The sequence below is a fragment of the Mustela putorius genome, unplaced genomic scaffold, assembly GCF_011764305.1.
Source record: "Mustela putorius furo isolate JIRA1106 unplaced genomic scaffold, ASM1176430v1.1 tig00000145_pilon_pilon_pilon, whole genome shotgun sequence".
In the NCBI taxonomy this organism is placed as follows: domain Eukaryota; kingdom Metazoa; phylum Chordata; class Mammalia; order Carnivora; family Mustelidae; genus Mustela; species Mustela putorius.
The window spans coordinates 20,442,296-20,460,272 of NW_025421294.1; the positions used below are offsets into that span (position 1 = coordinate 20,442,296).

Sequence of the window (17,977 nt, forward strand, 5' to 3'; positions counted from 1 at the left end):
TATTCTGCCCGCAGTGACCAAACTGCCGCTTCGCGGGTTCAGAGCAAAAAGCTGCGACCTACCTCTGGAGACAATGCGGACTCCGCGCTCCGCCAGCTCGCGGGGCTCCAGCCCCAGGTCCTTGGAGATGTTCCCCACGAAGGAGCCTTTCTCCAGCTCCTCAGGAACGGAGTAGCGGATCTGCCGTGCTTCAGCCTCCCATGATAGACCGAGAAAAAGACCGAGCAGAACCAGCGCTGTGCGGTTGGAGCTGGTCCTTTTAGCAGCCATTGTTGTCTAAACAAGGAATTCTCGCCAAGTACTCATTGCGCGCTTTGTGTGTTTGGGCCGATTCCTTTTTCTTCCTCTGGCTTCAGGGACTTCTGTAGCCTAGGCACCTTAAATTCTGGAATGAGTTTTGCTGCAGCTCTGCAGCCAGTTGGTAGGAACTGAGGAGCTTTGTATGGTCGGAGCCCTGAGAATCCGGATTGAGCGCAGGCTGCATTTCTCTCCCAGTAGGCGAACAGCGGCGCTCAGAGTCCTCAGAAGTTACTGCACCCGCTATGTATGCAGTGGACAACAAACCATATTCTTTGTTGGACATTTTATTTTATTTTACCATACTTCTTTGGTTTCTCAAGTGATATCCCTTAAGCTAACTACTATTTGTAGGTTTCTTACTGAGTAGGATAAATGGCTTGAAAGTACTATAAAATATTAAATGAAAATAACTGGTCAAGTGTACACTTGTAACACTTATTTTCTCAGCAGAAATGTACCCACTTTAAAAGGTTAAGTAATACCTCTTCTATTTCATATAAGCTTCTAACTAAATTCACAAAAGTTTTACAATATTTTTTGAAATTTTGATTGAAATGGTTCCATTATGTTTAATAGGCATTCATTTAGAAACTATATGAGATGCATCCCTTATAGCTCACTTATAGCTTTTATTTTAGCCTTAACTAATCAACAATTAAATTCGTTTAGCAAGAATATTGTGGAAAATGTTTTCAAAATATTCTTCTAAAATATTCTTTCTAAAATAGTTTTATTGAACCTTTGTGAATTTTTCTGAAAAAAAGTCTACTGTAGGCATATAAAATTAGAAGTCAATTTGCCCTATTTAAATGAATTGAGCAAGTAACCACAAACTAAAAAAAAAATAACATGCCTAGGTTGTAATGCAAAGAAAAATATCCATAAGAATATCAAGCTACAATTACAAAGTTGGAATTGTGATGTATGTTTAAAAAAAATAAATATTTACTCAAATGACCTGTTTTCACCAGAGCACTGATGCCAACATAAACAATCTCTTCTTTCAGCATTTTGTATGGAAGCCCAAAGTAAAGTGGTTCACACTTCTTCAATGGTATGTGCCAGTCAACCCAGCAGCAATTCTCTCCACAATGGTGAGGACTTGAGAGATTCACATCTTTTTTTAAAAGATTTCATTTACTTATTTGAGAGAGAGTGAATGAGCAAGCAAGCGAGAGCATGAGCAGGGGAGGAGCAGAGGGAGAGGGAGACTAGCAGACTCCCCGCTGAGAAGGGAACCTGACTCCCCCGCTCAATCGCAGGATACTGGGATCATGACCTGAGCTGAAGGCAGATGCTTAACCGACTGAGCCACCCAGGTGCCTACAGATTCACATCTTTTATTCAGAGAACAAGTTCAGAACTGTTTATGTAACTACTCTTCAAAGATTTTATATTTTGTCTTCGAAGGTTTTATATCAGACAATCAGAGATAGAGACTGAGTACAAAAGGCAATGACGTTTCATTTGCTTTCTTGGAAATTTGTTATCTTGCAATATAGAAGAAAAAAAATTAGGGAAGAGTGCAATTTAACTCCAAGAAAAGATAAATATAAGAAAACAACTAGAAAAACCAAGAGTAGAAGAGAAAATTTCTTCTAAGGTAGTTAGTATTAAGTTCTGGGGACTGTAAAAACCTTGGCAATAGAAAACAAGTTCTGACTCATTATCCAAGGAAAATACATATATCTGTAACTTCCACAGAATTTCAGAGACTTGTGGACCTGCTCATCAAATCCACTCAAATGTTTAGTTTTTTAAACTATTAACATAAATGAAGAAAGATACCTAAATGTACCCAGGATATTATTTGCAATAAATGTTTCATTGAAACAAGCACTTGCTTTGATACTTAATGAATAGCTTAATATTATTAAACTCAAAACATATAAGTAGGATATGGAAAATTCATCCTAAATCTTACCAGATTTGAATAATTACCTATTAATTTATTTGGCAAAACACTGCCTGTTTTGCTAAATCTGAACTTGACTAGATTTCTCCAAATTAGTGACATTATTTCTGAATTATAGAGCAACTTATGAACCAAGCAAATCTTGAAAAATATAATCAGCAAAGAGTAAACACTGAGAAGACAAAAGGGTTATTAGTTATGGATTTTTAAAGTAAGATTTTATATATAAAAATGCACTTCTATGCCTGAAGGAGAAACTAGTAGAATATTTCAGAAGACACAAAAGTAGAACTCACCGGTGTGAGAGTCTCAGGCTGTGCAATCAAATCATGCCCACCCGGAGGTGGAATTAAGGCCCCAGATGAATCACCGCAAAGTAGTATATCTTGTCCTGAACTCAACTGCTCATTGCACTTTAGAAAATTAAACTCTGTCTTTCCAGTATGGGCAACGCACAAATTGTAGGAATAAGGCAAAGTCCCTTCACTGTAGTTGGGAGGGACCACAGGTCCTGACTTGACACACAGACCAGGTTGAAAACAGCCCCAGGTGGCAGAGCTGGAGGAGCTTCGCAGGCGCAGGGCAACCGCCAGAATCACCGCGAGGAGGAACAACACCGAGATCAAGGCCAAAGCCACCACCAGGTAAAACTGCAACTCCGCCTGGGGGTCAGAGGGCTCAGGGCGGTCGCTGACATCCGGCAGCACCTCCTGCAAGCTGTCGGCGAAAACCAGGAGCAGCGTGGCCGTGGCCGAGAGCGGCGGCTGTCCCCCATCCCTCACAGCGACCAGCAGGCGCTGGCGGGCAGCGTCCCGGTCGCCCAAAGCACGCGCCGTGCGCACCTCGCCCGTGCGCAGCCCCAGGCTGAAGAGTCCCGGCTCGCTGGCCTGCAGCACGTGGTACGACAGCCAGGCATTGTGTCCCGAGTCGGCGTCCACCGCCACCACCTTGGTGACCAGGTAGCCAGGCTGCGCGGCGCGTGGCACCGTGTCGAACAGCGCCGAGCCGTCGGGCCCCAGCGCCGGGTACAGCACCCGCGGCGCGTTGTCGTTGCGGTCGCCCACCAACACGCGCAGGCTCACGTTGGCGCTGAGTGTGGGCGAGCCCTGGTCGCGCGCCTGCAGGGTCAGCTCGAAGGCGCGCAGCTGCTCGTGGTCAAAGGCGCGCTGCGCGAACACCACCCCGCTCTGCGCGCTCACGGACACGTAGGACGCCAGCGCCTGTGGCTCCAGGTCGCTGGCGACGATGGAGTAGGAGACGCGACCGTTGGGCCCCAGGTCGGGGTCGGAGGCGCTGACTTGGGCAATAGAGGCGCCTGGAGGATTGTTCTCTGCCACGTGGACCACGTAGGAGGCCTGGTGGAAAACCGGCGCGTTGTCGTTGACATCGGTAATGTGCAGAGTGATGGTAGTACTGGAAGAGAGAGGCGGCTTTCCCCTGTCAGTGGCTGTTATGGTGACATTGTATTCTGGAGTCTGTTCTCGGTCTAGGGCTCCATCTGTCACCAGCTTGTAGTAATTCTTAGAAGAGGAATAAATCTTGAAAGGAATATCCCTTCCTATGTTACACACAACTTCTCCATTATCTCCAGAATCTTTGTCCCGTGTTTTGAAGAGTGCCACCACCATTCCTGGAAGAGTGTCCTCCAAAATTTCATTAGAGAGAGAAGTGATGGTTATTTCAGGGTTGTTGTCGTTTTCATCTAGGATTTCTATGATGACTTTGCATTGAGTAGAGAGACCACCTCCATCCTTTGCTTCCACTTCCATGCTGTATCTTTCTGTATCCTCAAAATCCAGTGACTGGTTATTCTTAATCATACCTGTTTTCTCATCTAGTGAGAACATGTGCCTTGTATTCTGAGCAGTGCTCCTGAAGTAGTAGTTTACTTCTGAATTGACCCCCTCATCTTTGTCAGTGGCTGTCACCTGCAGCACGGAGGATCCGGTGGGCAGATTTTCACTAACACTGACTCTATATTCTTCTCTGCTGAACACTGGGAAGTTGTCATTGGCATCCTTGACAAATATTTCTATTTGAGCGGTGGCACTTCGTGGTGGGTCTCCCCCGTCCAAGGCAGTTAATATCAAGCGATGAGAACGTTGCTCTTCCCGGTCTAGGAGTTTCTCCAAAGATAACTCTGGATATTTACCACCATCAGAATTAATTCTCATCATTAATGAGAAATAAGGGTTTGGATTTATCTGATAATCTTTAACTGAGTTCATATTTGTATCAGGGTCAGTGGCAGGGTCAAGGGATATTCGTGTACCTTCGGATAAAGATTCACTGATTTCCAAATTTATTTCATCCTTATGGAACTGAGGGGCATGGTCATTAATATCCTCAATAGCCACAATGATATGAAAAATATTTAGAGGATTTTCCACCACGGCTTCCACCTGCCACTCGCATCTTCTTCTCTCTTTGCATATCTGCTCACGGTCTATTCGGTCGTTCACGAGTAAGTCCCCGCTCTCTGGGTCTACCCTGAAAAGCAGCTTCTCCGTGCTAACTCGCAGCTTCCGAGCCGACACGTCCAAGACGCTGAGCCCGAGATCCTTGGCGAGGTTCCCCACCACCGAGCCCTTGGCCAGTTCCTCGGGAATGGAGTAGCGGATCTGCTCGCAGAGCACGGGGAAGAGGAAAGGTAGCAAGAAGGGAAACAGTACCTGCAGCCTGCCGGCTGGGCGCCTCTGAAAACAGCTCCCTCCCATCGCTCTCTCTAGTTCTCGCGGGGTCCTAGTCTTTCCGGAAAGCTGAAGAAACTGCAATCTACGGGGTCACTGGAAGAACATTTCGACCATGACAGACGGAGCTGGGTATCCGTGTCTGTTGGCAAAGTCTGCGCGGCCAGGAGCCTCAGTGTGAGAACAGGTTTTCCTTCCGTTTGTGTTGGTGACTGCGCAGGAAAGCCACGACTGGAGGCTGAGGAATCCCGGGCGACTGCGCTTGCCCTGTACTGGCCGACAGCGGCGCCCAGAGGCCCTGTGTGGTACCGCAGCCTGACATTTTCTTCTTCAATCCACTTTTTCTCTAGAGTATCTCTAGAATATAAATATTGCTCTTTGAAACTTATGTACATATTTCTATAAATTCTCTGTACTCTGGGAAGTGCTCCCGAAGTAGTAGTTACTTTGCTTCTGCATTGACCCCTTCGTCCTAGGCAACAGAGAGGACCTGGGGCCAATTGTATATATATAGAAATATATATGTATAAGGGAAATATATAGAGAAAGATATGTATTTATGATATATTTTTCTCTATATACATAGAATATGTGTACATTGCTCTTTGATTCTTAAATTTTTTTAAAGATTTATTTATTTATTTGAAAGAGAGAGATAACAAGTAGGCAGAGAGACAGGAGGAAGCAGGCTCCCTGCTGAGCAGAGATCCAGATGCGGGACTCGATCCCAGGATCCTGAGATCATGACCTGAGCCAAAGGCAGAGACTTAACCCACTGAGCCACCCAGGCGCCCCAATTTGAAAATGCACTTATATAAGAGCCCAAAATTTTAGTTTTTCTAAAGTATTAGTTGTATGTACTTCGTGTTTTAAAGAAATTCATTACAGAAAAATTTCAAACTTATAAAAAAGCAGAGAGTATTATTATTGAATCATCATATAATCCTCACCCAATGGCAATAATGATCAACACAAGTCCATCTTCATTCAATATATATTGTACTCCCTCATTATTTTGAAGCATATCCAAGATATTTTAACTCTTCTCTTAAGATGAAACATTAAGATAAAGATTTTAGCCTACTTTGTTATAATAAAATGTTACCAATGTAGAAGTCCTATCTTGTTTGCGAAAAGTAGAATTCAACATTTTCCCCACTCTGCCCAGTTATCCACGCAGTGAGCTTGCAAGTGATATTATTAATGGTAGAGAACAGTAGTAAGCTATCATTATATACCAGCCTTCATCAATATCTATGCTATTTTTTCCCAAATTAACGCATATTTAGTATTTTTGAATACCAAGTACCAATGGTTACTTCCCAGGACAGAAACTTCAAGTAACAGTTTCCCTGTTGCACAGTTAAAAATATGACCCTGAAGAGGTGAATCATGAGAGACTATGGACTCTGAAAAACAATCTGAGGGGTTTGAAGTGGCAGGGGGGTGGGAGGTTGGGGTACCAGGTGGTGGGTATTATAGAGGGCACGGATTGCATGGAGCACAGGGTGCGGTGAAAAAATAATGAATACTGTTATGCTGAAAATAAATAAATTTAATTAAAAAATATGACCCTGAAGGATGCTTTAATTTTTTCTTAGTAGCTTAGAAATAGAGAACTTGAAATAATTATAATGTCTGTATGTCATAATGGCTTTCCAGACCTGTTAACCCTATAACCAGCGCATTTAGAATAGAAGTTTGAATCGACTTCAAAGCTCATTTTTAAAGTCTCCTAGAGGGGTGCCTGGGTGTCAGTTAAGCCTCCAGGCTCAGGTCATGATCTCAGCATCATGATATCCAGCCCCCCTTCAGGCTCTGCACTGAGCAGAGTCTGCTTAAGATTCTCTACTACCCCCCCCACCGCTGCCCTTCCCCTTTCACTCTCTCTCTCAAAAACTAAATAATAAAAAAATAAAGTCTCCGAGAATGTCATTGTTACTTGAAAAGATGCTTTGTTTAAAATAAAATAAAATAAAATAAAAGTTTTTCTTATAGCTAAAAGTCAGTAAAATATTTTTAGAAACTTCTCCAGCAGTTCCTGGGAATATTTTCCTAACTTGTCTCCTTTACCCAGATTTATTTTGAGCCTGTAGATTGAAGAATTGAGCCATAAATAACAGACAGTTGAGGAATAATGTTTATCTCCCTTGTTTTGTCCTCTCTTGGTGTTCATTCTCAGAAACCCCTCTAGGTGAAGTGTCATTCTTCCTCAAAAGTGATCTTTAAATTCAAACTATGTCTACAAACATGTGATCTGAAAACCATAACTTCAAATGGGTATTGTCCTATCATAGAAGCAGGAAAGCAGAAGCAGAAAAGTCTGGGCTTTTAGTTTCTTCAGGAAGAACATATGTGTTTTATCATTAATTTCCCTTACAAAATCTGTATCAGATGTAGTTATGTTTCAGCAGTATGTAAGAAGTTCAAAGATATGTAAGAAATTCACAATGGGGCCATAGATGATAACAACAATAATAAATTTCAGAAATGGAAAACCACCCCTAAGAATTAGTGGTGAACTGATAACCAACCAAGCAAACACACCCAAATAGTCCATATCAACGATCAATAATGAGACCAGCCCCATGATTTCCATTGACCCTAGGTTAATTTAATTAAGAGAAAGTGAAAATTGTATCAGTTATGTAACCAATAAATGCCTCATATATATGTTAGAGCAAAAATTAGGCCAAGTGAAAACTTGAATGGTGTGAAATATGTTACCATCCGCGTATCATACCTTAAGTGCAAACCTTAGAGAAAAAAACAATTATGATAGAAAATAAAGGAAAAATGGAACTCACTGGAACCAAAGAGGTGTTTTTTATAGGAAACCTAAAATCATCTTAAACACACAAAGGGTCATTTTTTTGACAGTGCTCCTGGCTAATCAGCATGTTGTCATAGTTGGGCTGGGGAAAGATCACACTACTCTCCCAGGAGTCAGTCATGAGTGAGGTTTCCTGGGAAGAAGACTGCAGAAAAAACACCACCCCATAATGCCCACAGAGTGAGAAGTAGGCACACCAGCTAATCCAACCCCCACAGCCTGGAGTAGATGTGAGGTGTGCCAGCACCGTAACATGAGCACCAGCAACACAATGACAAAGGTGAGGAAGATGCAGAAGACTGTAGTTACTGCTACCACTAAGTCTAAGGTGAGGTCTGAGGTCTCTGGGTATGTGGGGACCTCCAGACTGTTGAAGTCAGCCAGCACATCTGGAATGATGTCAGCCAAGGCCATGGTGAGTGTGACAGTGGACAAGAGAGACGGCTGGCTGTGGTCCTGGACCACCACCATCACCAGGCTCTGCTGGAGCATGTCTATGTCTGCAGGGTCTGCACTGAGAAGGGCCCAGGCTCACTGGCCTTGAGCAGGTGGTAGGACAGCCAGGTATTCTGACCTGAGTGTCTATAGCCACCGGCTTGGTTACCAAGTAGCCAGGCTCTGTGGAGTGCACACCGATGGAAACATCAGTGGGGGAGAGTGGGGTACAGGATTTCTGATGCACTGTGCTTCTGGTCCAGCCCAAACAAGTTCAGCGACACATTGTTGCTGCATGGTTAGTTCCCACTGCCACTAGCCCTCATCTGCATATGAAGATCATGAAACTGCTCAAATTTGAAGGAGCACAGCATGTATACCACACCAGTGTCAAAGTTGATGGAGACATAGGAAAGAGGCAACCCTTGGACAGTGTCTTCAACCAAGGTGTAAACAACACCTGGGTGTTCTAGTCGCTGTTGGGGTCATGGACTGACACTAAGAAGATGGAGATGCCTCTGCGGTTGTTCTCAGGGAGGTAGACTGAGTAGGACTTTTCCAGAGAAGCTGGGTTATCATTGATGTCTCTGGTGTAGGTTGATGTAAATTTCTGTATGTGTGTGGGGGGTGCATTCCTCTGTTGCTGTCACTGTGATGTTATATTCAGAGGTTTTCTTCTCTGTCAAGAATTTGGACTGTCAACAACTCTAATAATTACCTACTGATTTTTCTAATTGAAAAGGTAAATTATGAGGTGTGTTAAAGACAACTTGACCATTCTTCCCAGAATCTCGGTCATGCACATTCAAGAAGGCAACTACTGTTCCAGGAAGAGTATTTTCCAAGACTGGGCTAAACAGAGAGGTAATGATCACTTCCGGTCTATTGTCATTCACATCTTCCACTGAAATGAGCACTTTGGTCCTCCCCAAAAGTGCCCTCACATCTTCAGCTTGTATTTCCATTTCATAAAATGCACATTCTTCATAGTCTAGACTCTCTGCTGTCGATATTTCCCCAGTATTTTCATTAAGCTGGAATAATGGGGATTGTTTTTCACTATTTTTCCAGAATCTATAGGCTACCTCTCCGTTGGCTCCCTCATCCGGGTCGCTAGCGCTTGCAGTAAGTAGCCGGGTGCCCAGGGGCACGTTCTCTGGGACTTGCACTTGGTAAATCGGTAGAGCAAAAACCGGGGCATTGTCGTTTGTATCCAGCACTGTTACGTGGATGTGCACTGTGCTGGAGCGACGCGGATCGCCGCCATCTGAGGCGATGAGGACCAGGTGGTGAGCAGCCTCTTCCTCGCGGTCCAGGGCCTGCTCCAGCACCAGCTCTGGGTGTAGAGTTCTGTCGTCTCCAGTTTGCACTTCCAGAGAGAAGTGGTGATTGGGGCTGAGCTGGTAGCTCTGCAGGGAATTCATGCCCACGATGGGGTCAACAGTCTCTGGGAGCAGATAATGTGTTCCAGGCGCAGCGATTTCATTACTTTTAATTTCCGGATTCTCAGTGTGGAATTCTGGAGTACTGTTGTTTATATAAGTTACTTCTACTTCCATTCAACAGGACTTCAAATTTAAAGAGACACTGTGTGCTCTAAGCACAGAGTTCCTCTCGGTCTATCCTGTCCTTGGTGATCAAACTACCACTTAGCGGATTTAGAGCAAAAAGCTGCATCTTACCTCTGGAGACGATGCGGCCTCCACCCTCTGCCAGCTCCCTCGGCTCCAGCCACAGATCCTTGGAGATAGATATTCTCCTACATACAGTCCTTTTCTGTCTCTTCAGGCACCAAATAGGGAACAGTGTATCTGGCTGGCCCTGGGCTTGCACAGCCTGCCCAGGAAAAGGCACAGCAGAACCAGTCCTTCGCAGTGCGAGGTTCCATGGAATGGCTATCGTTGCTTCGCTGCGGATACTTATTTTTTTTCCAGGATGCTTCTATGCAAATTGACTCCCTAGGTTCTTTTTTTCCTCCAGCAAATTATGATAATCTTTTTCCTTAGGAGAAACCGAGGTGCCCCAGGTTTAAAGGGTGAGTTTTGTTGCAGCTTTTGCTGCAGTTTGTGGGATCTGTGAGGCTTTGTGAAGTTGCAGATCCTAATGTTGGGATGAGATAGAGCGCTGACTGAGCTTTTCTTAGAGCTGGCGAACAGCGCTCTTAGAGTCCTAATCTGTCACTACACCCACTGAGATAATACTTGATTACAGAGGGTTAAAAAGAAAACACTCTTTGAACCATGACTTATGAAGACTTGTCTCACTGCTTCTTGCATTCTCATTTCAAAAGCAATAACCATTGCTGGATGTGTTAGTTGAAAATGAAGTGGAATGAAACTTCTATTAAGTGTACTGTTAAATTGACATTTAACATTTTTTTCTTTTTAAGATTTTATTTATTTGACAGACAGAGATCACAAGTAGGCAGAGGGGCAGGCAGAGAGAAAGGGAGAAGCAGGCTCCCCGCCAAGCAGAGAGCCCAACGCAGGGCTCCATCCCAGGACCCTGGGATCATGACCCAAGCTGAAGGCAGAGGCTTTAAACCCACTGAGCTACCCAGGCACCCCCTTTTTCTTTTTTTTAAGTAGGCTCCACACCCAGCACAGAGCTCAACGTGGGGCTTGAACTTACCACCATGAGATCAAGAAATGAGCTAAGATCAAGAGTCATATGCTTAACTGACTAAGCCACCCGCATGTCCCTTACCATTTTTTCTTAATAAAATTAACTTATTCCTGGTGAAATTTTGCTCTCCATCTACACATGTAAATTATTCTAGTTCCCTTTTTATAATGTTTCAAAACTTTTCTATATTATTTTCTGATGTAACTACAATGTATAATCCTCTTTGGAAATACATTCATATTTTTCTTAATTTTATACATTATATATATTACATAATTACATTGAGTGAATATATGGATTATTCACTTTGAAATTATTTTATAAGGTTAATTTATGCAGATAGTAAATTTGCTGGAGTAAGATGCTCTTAAAATTTATTCACAAAAATAATTTTAATTAGGCAACAGTAATAGATTTTCTCACCTAATATTGCTAATTTTGAAAGGATTGGTTTCCTAAAGTTGCATATTTGTGAATGTTACACTTTAATGTTATTTCAATTCTTTAACATTTTCTATGCATACACTGATTATGGCATTTGGAATATTGAAATAAACACACAATGAAAAGCAAGTTTCCATTTCAATCCTTTCATAAAGAAATTATGCAGTTTTGGGGCGCCTGGGTGGCTCAGTGGGTTAAGCCGCTGCCTTCGGCTCAGGTCATGATCTCAGGGTCCTGGGATCGAGTCCCGCATCGGGCTCTCTGCTCGGCAGGGAGCCTGCTTCCCTCTCTCTCTCTGCCTGCCTCTCTGACTACTTGTAATCTCTCTCTGTCAAATAAATAAATAAAATCTTAAAAAAAAAAGAACTTCCTAGGAATATAGAAAGAGTATATTAATAAAAAGTTTATTAAAAAAAAGAAATTATGCAGTTTTAAAGTAGTCAAACTTCATATTGTAAAGGTCACTTAAACCTCTGTGATAATTACAGAAAAAGAATACAAGTTGTAGAACAAATTATTGTCATTAAAAAACAAAAAGTACCATTACAACAAATTCTTTCAGTGGAACCTGGCTGACTCCATCAGGTAAGCATGTGACTCTAGATCTCAGCGTAATGACTCAAGCCCCACACTGGACAAACTTATGTTAAAAAAAATTCTTTCAGCAATTTGAAAAGATACCATTTACTGAAGCAGTTACCAAGAAAGACCAAGCAAAAGGCTGATTCTTAAGAAATGGCAACCTTTTGAGCATAAAATTAGTAATTTTTGCCGTAAAATAAAAAATTCAGGATTCTCCTTTCCTCCTATAGATACAAGAATGATCAGAAAACCTGTAATCACTAATGTTTAGAGTTCCAAACAGTAAGAAAATCCAGTGACTTTCCCCTCTTTCTTCAAAAAATATAGGTAAGGAATGACAGCAAGTGATAGAAACAATAGCATTTCCTTTTCTTGTGTCAAGTGTCTTCTATTAACTATGGGAGGAAGACAAGGATTTTGCTTTCAAAAAAATTGGAAGGAATTTAGATAATGATTGGAATTTCTGATGAATTCAATGAGTCTCTCTCCCCCTCTCCTCCCTTCCACACTGTTTTTCTTACAATTTTCAAGTATTCAAATAGTCATGACTAAGTACATACAAGGAACTAGACATGAGGAATAAACATTTAAAAGGATGGAAACTCTACTACTGAAATCAGTGAAGAAAGAAGGCTAGTAGCAGTTTCTTTGTTTTAAAGGATGACAAACGATTGCCTATGTTAAATTTAATGTTAACTTACATGTAAAAAAAACTCAAAATGAGGCAAACTGGGTAAATTTCATTAATTATGAAAAAAGATATAAGAAACAGATATACTACTTTTTCGGTGAAGCAAGGAGGAAACTCACTACTTCATAAACCTGAACGTGGTGTCATAATGTTATTATATGTGACATAACTACTCCCGGCTCACCACTCTACTTAAAAAATGGAAGTATAGCTTTCTGATGGGCTATGATGTCCTTAAGACAACTTATTACTCTTAGAAATGTAATATATTTTCATATAAATATGAAAAATTGGATAGATGAGGAAAAGGAGTAGATACTTAAATAGAACTCACCGGCTTTAGACTTTCAGGATGGGAAGTCGACTCACTGGAATTACAAAGTGGAAATAAGGCCCCAGATGAATCACCGCAAAGTAGTATATCTTGTCCTGAACTCAACTGCTCATTGCACTTTAGAAAATTAAACTCTGTCTTTCCAGTATGGGCAACGCACAAATTGTAGGAATAAGGCAAAGTCCCTTCACTGTAGTTGGGAGGGACCACAGGTCCTGACTTGACACACAGACCAGGTTGAAAACAGCCCCAGGAGGCAGAGCTGGAGGAGCTTCGCAGGCGCAGGGCAACCGCCAGAATCACTGCGAGGAGGAACAACACCGAGATCAAGGCCAAAGCCACCACCAGGTAAAACTGCAACTCCGCCTGGGGGTCAGAGGGCTCAGGGCGGTCGCTGACATCCGGCAGCACCTCCTGCAAGCTGTCGGCGAAAACCAGGAGCAGCGTGGCCGTGGCCGAGAGCGGCGGCTGTCCCCCATCCCTCACAGCGACCAGCAGGCGCTGGCGGGCAGCGTCCCGGTCGCCCAAAGCACGCGCCGTGCGCACCTCGCCCGTGCGCAGCCCCAGGCTGAAGAGTCCCGGCTCGCTGGCCTGCAGCACGTGGTACGACAGCCAGGCATTGTGTCCTGAGTCGGCGTCCACCGCCACCACCTTGGTGACCAGGTAGCCAGGCTGCGCGGCGCGTGGCACCGTGTCGAACAGCGCCGAGCCGTCGGGCCCCAGCGCCGGGTACAGCACCCGCGGCGCGTTGTCGTTGCGGTCGCCCACCAACACGCGCAGGCTCACGTTGGCGCAGAGTGCGGGCGAGCCCTGGTCGCGCGCCTGCAGGGTCAGCTCGAAGGCGCGCAGCTGCTCGTGGTCGAAGGCGCGCTGCGCGAACACCACCCCGCTCTGCGCGCTCACGGACACGTAGGACGCCAGCGCCCGTGGCTCCAGGTCGCTGGCGACGATGGAGTAGGAGACGCGACCGTTGGGCCCCAGGTCGGGGTCAGAGGCGCTGACTTGGGCAATAGAGGCTCCAGGAGAGTTGTTCTCCATCACGTGAACCCCGTAGGAGGCCTGGTGAAAAACTGGAGCGTTGTCATTGACGTCAGTGATGATCAAAGCGACACTTGTGGTCGCTGAGAGGGGCGGCCTGCCCCTGTCAGTGGCTGTTATGGTGACATTGTATTCTGGGGTCTGTTCTCGGTCCAGAGCCCCGTCTATTACTAACTTATATGAATTTCTGGATGAAGAGATTATCTGAAAAGGAACTTCACCCTCTAATCGACAATTAACCTCCCCATTTTCCCCGGAATCTCGGTCATATATTTTGATCAAAGCAATTAGTGTTCCTGGCGGTGCGTTTTCCAGAATCATTTCCGCTAGAGAATGGAATGTAATTTCTGGACTGTTATCATTTTCATCTTGAATGTTAATTTCAACTGTACATTGTGCAGCCAGTCCTCCACCATCCCTCCCTTCCACCACTATAGAATATTCCTTGACTTCTTCGAAATCCAGCATCTTTAGAGTTGTAATTTCCCCGCTCTTTGAATTCAGACTGAAAACTTGCCCGGTCCTGTAGAACGAGTAAGTGATTTCAGAGTTGATGCCCTCGTCTTGGTCAGTGGCTGACACCTGTATCACTGCGGTGCCTGGGGGCACGTTTTCTCGAAGGCTTACTCTGTATATGTCCTGCTTGAATACAGGGGAGTTATCATTGGCATCAGTGACCTGTATCCGGAGCTCAGTGGTACCGCTGAGTGGCGGATCTCCACCATCCAAGGCAGTCAGAACTAAACGATAGTAACTCTGTTGTTCTCGGTCTAAACGTTTCTCCAATGCCAGTTCTGGGTATTTACTACCATCTTGTTTCTCCTTACTTATCAATGAGAAAATAGGGTTATGAGAGAGTTTATAAATCTGAAGGGCATTTAAGCCAATATCTGCATCTTCCGCTGTTTCTAATATAAACCGAGTGCCTGGCACAGTAGACTCACTTATTTGCAGGTCAAAGGAAGTTTGGGTGAACTTAGGGGTATGGTCATTAATATCTTCGATGTCCACACTCACGTGATAAAAGTTCAACGGATTTTCGGCAACAGCCTCAAATTCCAGAGTACAGGCTGTCTTCTTCCCACATATCTGCTCCCGGTCTAGCCTGCTGCCCACAAGTAGCTCCCCGCTCTTGGCGCTCACGGTGAAGTAAGCCTTCTCCGAACTGATGCGCAGTTGTCGAGTCGGTAACTCATGCACGCTCAGTCCCAAATCCTTGGCGAGGTTCCCCACCACCGAGCCCTCGGGCATTTCCTCGGGAATCCCGTAGCGGATCTGCTCAGACAGCGCCGGCCAGAACAAAGACAGCAGGAAGGGAAAGAGCACCGGCCGCCTCTCAGCCCAGCCCCTCTCCGCAGCGCCGCTCCCCATCCCTCTTGCTCCCTTCAGGTTGCTCACCGGCCTGGAGACGCCGGATCACAAATAATCTCTGCGCTGCAGATGTCCAGAGCTCCGAACGGCCTGTAAGTCCTGTGTGAGGGTCAGGGTTTCTTCTTTTCTACAGGAGGAAGTGGTGTAAAGGCTCGGGCTAACGAGTCGGCTAGGGAAAGTGCGCTGCGGCTGCGCGAAGAGATCGCCAGTGCCCAAGCTCTCCATTTTGGCCAACAGCGGCGCCCACAGTCCGCACTAGGACACTGCAGCCTCTGCTGCTTCAGTTTAACCAGCTACAATAATGACAACCCTGAGCATAACTGAACAAGCCACGTTTTTATGTTAATATATTTAATATCTTAAATTACAAAGCCTTTTAAAGGTGTTTTTTCTCTTGTTTCCAATTTATTAGAAATATGTTGAGTTTTTATAGAAACCTACAGATACTGGTCCATCCATTTCACCCTATTACATACATACATTGAACTGTTGCCTTGTGCTAAGTATTGCCCTTGTCAGTAGCAATATAAAAATGAGTAAAACAGGGCGCCTGGGTGGCTCAGTGGGTTAAGCCGCTTCCTTCGGCTCAGGTCATGATCTCAGGGTCCTGGGATCGAGTCCTGCAATCGGGCTCTCTGCTCAGCAGGGAGCCTGCTTCCCTCTCTCTCTCTCTCTGCCTGCCTCTCCATCTACTTGGGATTTCTCTCTGTCAAATAAATAAATAAAATCTTTAAAAAAATAAAAAAATGAGTAAAACAGAGGTCTTGACTTCAGAGAGCTTATCACCTACTGACTTCACAGAATTATTTTATTAGATATAATATGTGAAACAATTTTAATCTTCTTTCATTGATACCTAAATGTCTTCCCCCAACATTTGTACATTATTGATGTGGTTTCATGTTACATATATTAGAGAATACTAACACTGTTGGAAATTATTCTGTAATGCTGTGCAATTTCATACATCCTCAAACATCTTTTGATAATATTAACACTCTCTTTTAGAAATAATTTCTCGGGGCGCCTGGATGGCTCAGTGGGTTGAGCCTCTGCCTTAGGCTCATGTCCTGATCTCAGGGCCCTGAGATCAAGGCCTGAATCAGGCTCTCTGCTTGGCGGGGAGCCTGCTTCCTCCTCTCTCTCTCTCTGCCTCTCTGCCTACTTGTGATATCTCTCTCTCTCTCTCTCTCTGTGTTAAATAAATAAATAAAATCTTTTTAAAAAGTATTAAGAATTTCTCTTTACTCTTTTGACTATCTAAGGAAGTAGTCATTCAAAGAAAAAAAAAAAACCTCTCTCCCTATAATGTAGCCAAGAGATGATTTACTCTACCTTCTTCTTCATGTCTAAAAATTACATGGATTATGTCATACCCAATATAGTATATTAATTCATTCTTAAAAGTCACTGGGGAACTGTTTTTCTATTCTTCAATACACAGTCACAAAAGGATATTTCAGTAGATCACATTACTCTCTTATCTATTTATCTATGTTATACTGAAGTAATGACTTTAGAATTGAACTTATGGTAAGTTTATTCATATAAATTTCCCGGGAAAATGACATTTGACTTTACTCCATGTGTTGAAGTTTTTTTTTTTTTTTAATAATCAGAGAATGTTTTGAATACGTACTTTTGTCAGGACAAGTTTCCAAACACTTTTAAAAATTGTGAAGTATGAATAATATAGTTCTCCCCTCAAATGTCTGTGCATCCAAACACTACAGAAAATATGAAGTTAAATCCCACCCACAGTATGTACAAAATAGGAGGAAACACTACAGAGCCCTTGGGAAATGCCCATTTTATAACTAACAAATGCTTTATTGTGTTCTTCATTCTCATGTAATGACAAATCAAGAGTTAGCACTGTTAAAATGCTATAACAAGGAATACAGAAGTTATATAATCCAGGTGGAATCATTTTAAATTAAACTGATCAGCTTGTTTAGAATCTATTTATAAATGAAACTTCTTAAAATCAACATTCTCAAACTCTCTCACCATGTGAACACAGCACATTTCACATGGCTGTTCAACAGAACAATTCATTGGAACTTACCGAAAACATCTTTTGTATTTTACAAAATGACATTTTATTTCAAATACAATCTTGTTGTCTGTATTTTGGGGGGGGGGTGATGGAAATTTTAGATTTTAGATTCTATGTCTTCTTTAGTATGAGCTCTTGGAGACAACTGACACATAAGGGAACTAGTTTCACCTACTACTAAGTTCCACACTTTCAAATGTATTTACGTTCTTTTTTTTAAAAAGATTTTATTTATTTGACAGACAGAGATTACAAGTAGGCAGAGAGGCAGGCAGAGAGAGAGAGAGAGAGGAGGAAGCAGGCTTCCTGCTGAGCAGACAGCCCACTGTGGAGCTTGATCCCAGACCCTGGGATCACGACCTGAGCGGAAGGCAGAGGCTTTAACCCACTGAGCCACCCAGCCGCTCCTGTATTTATGTTCTGAAATATAATAAGAAGTATCATAGTTTTGAAGGGTACTGATGCAAATACAAAGCTCATAAAAGGGGTTTAAAGTGAAAAATCTCCAAAAGCCTAGAAAACTTCAGATCTTCAAGACCCTAACCCTAAAAGAATCCCAAAATTGTAAGATGTATTTTAAGTTTACTAAGCTAATACAAGGATTTAAAAGTCTCACTTATTTTTATCTCAACTCTAATTAGGAATATCTATTTCCCAAAT

At 43.3% G+C, this 17,977-nt stretch overlaps 1 protein-coding gene and 1 pseudogene across 1 annotated transcript in view; both read right to left on the bottom strand.

The window, feature by feature from the left end:
• The window catches only part of LOC101674285 (protocadherin gamma-A3), a 174,620-nt gene that overhangs the window by 97,985 nt on the left and 58,658 nt on the right, over positions 1-17,977 (bottom strand). The gene's annotated exons all lie outside the window — the stretch shown is intronic.
• On the bottom strand, positions 6,782-15,258 carry LOC106005042 (annotated as a pseudogene).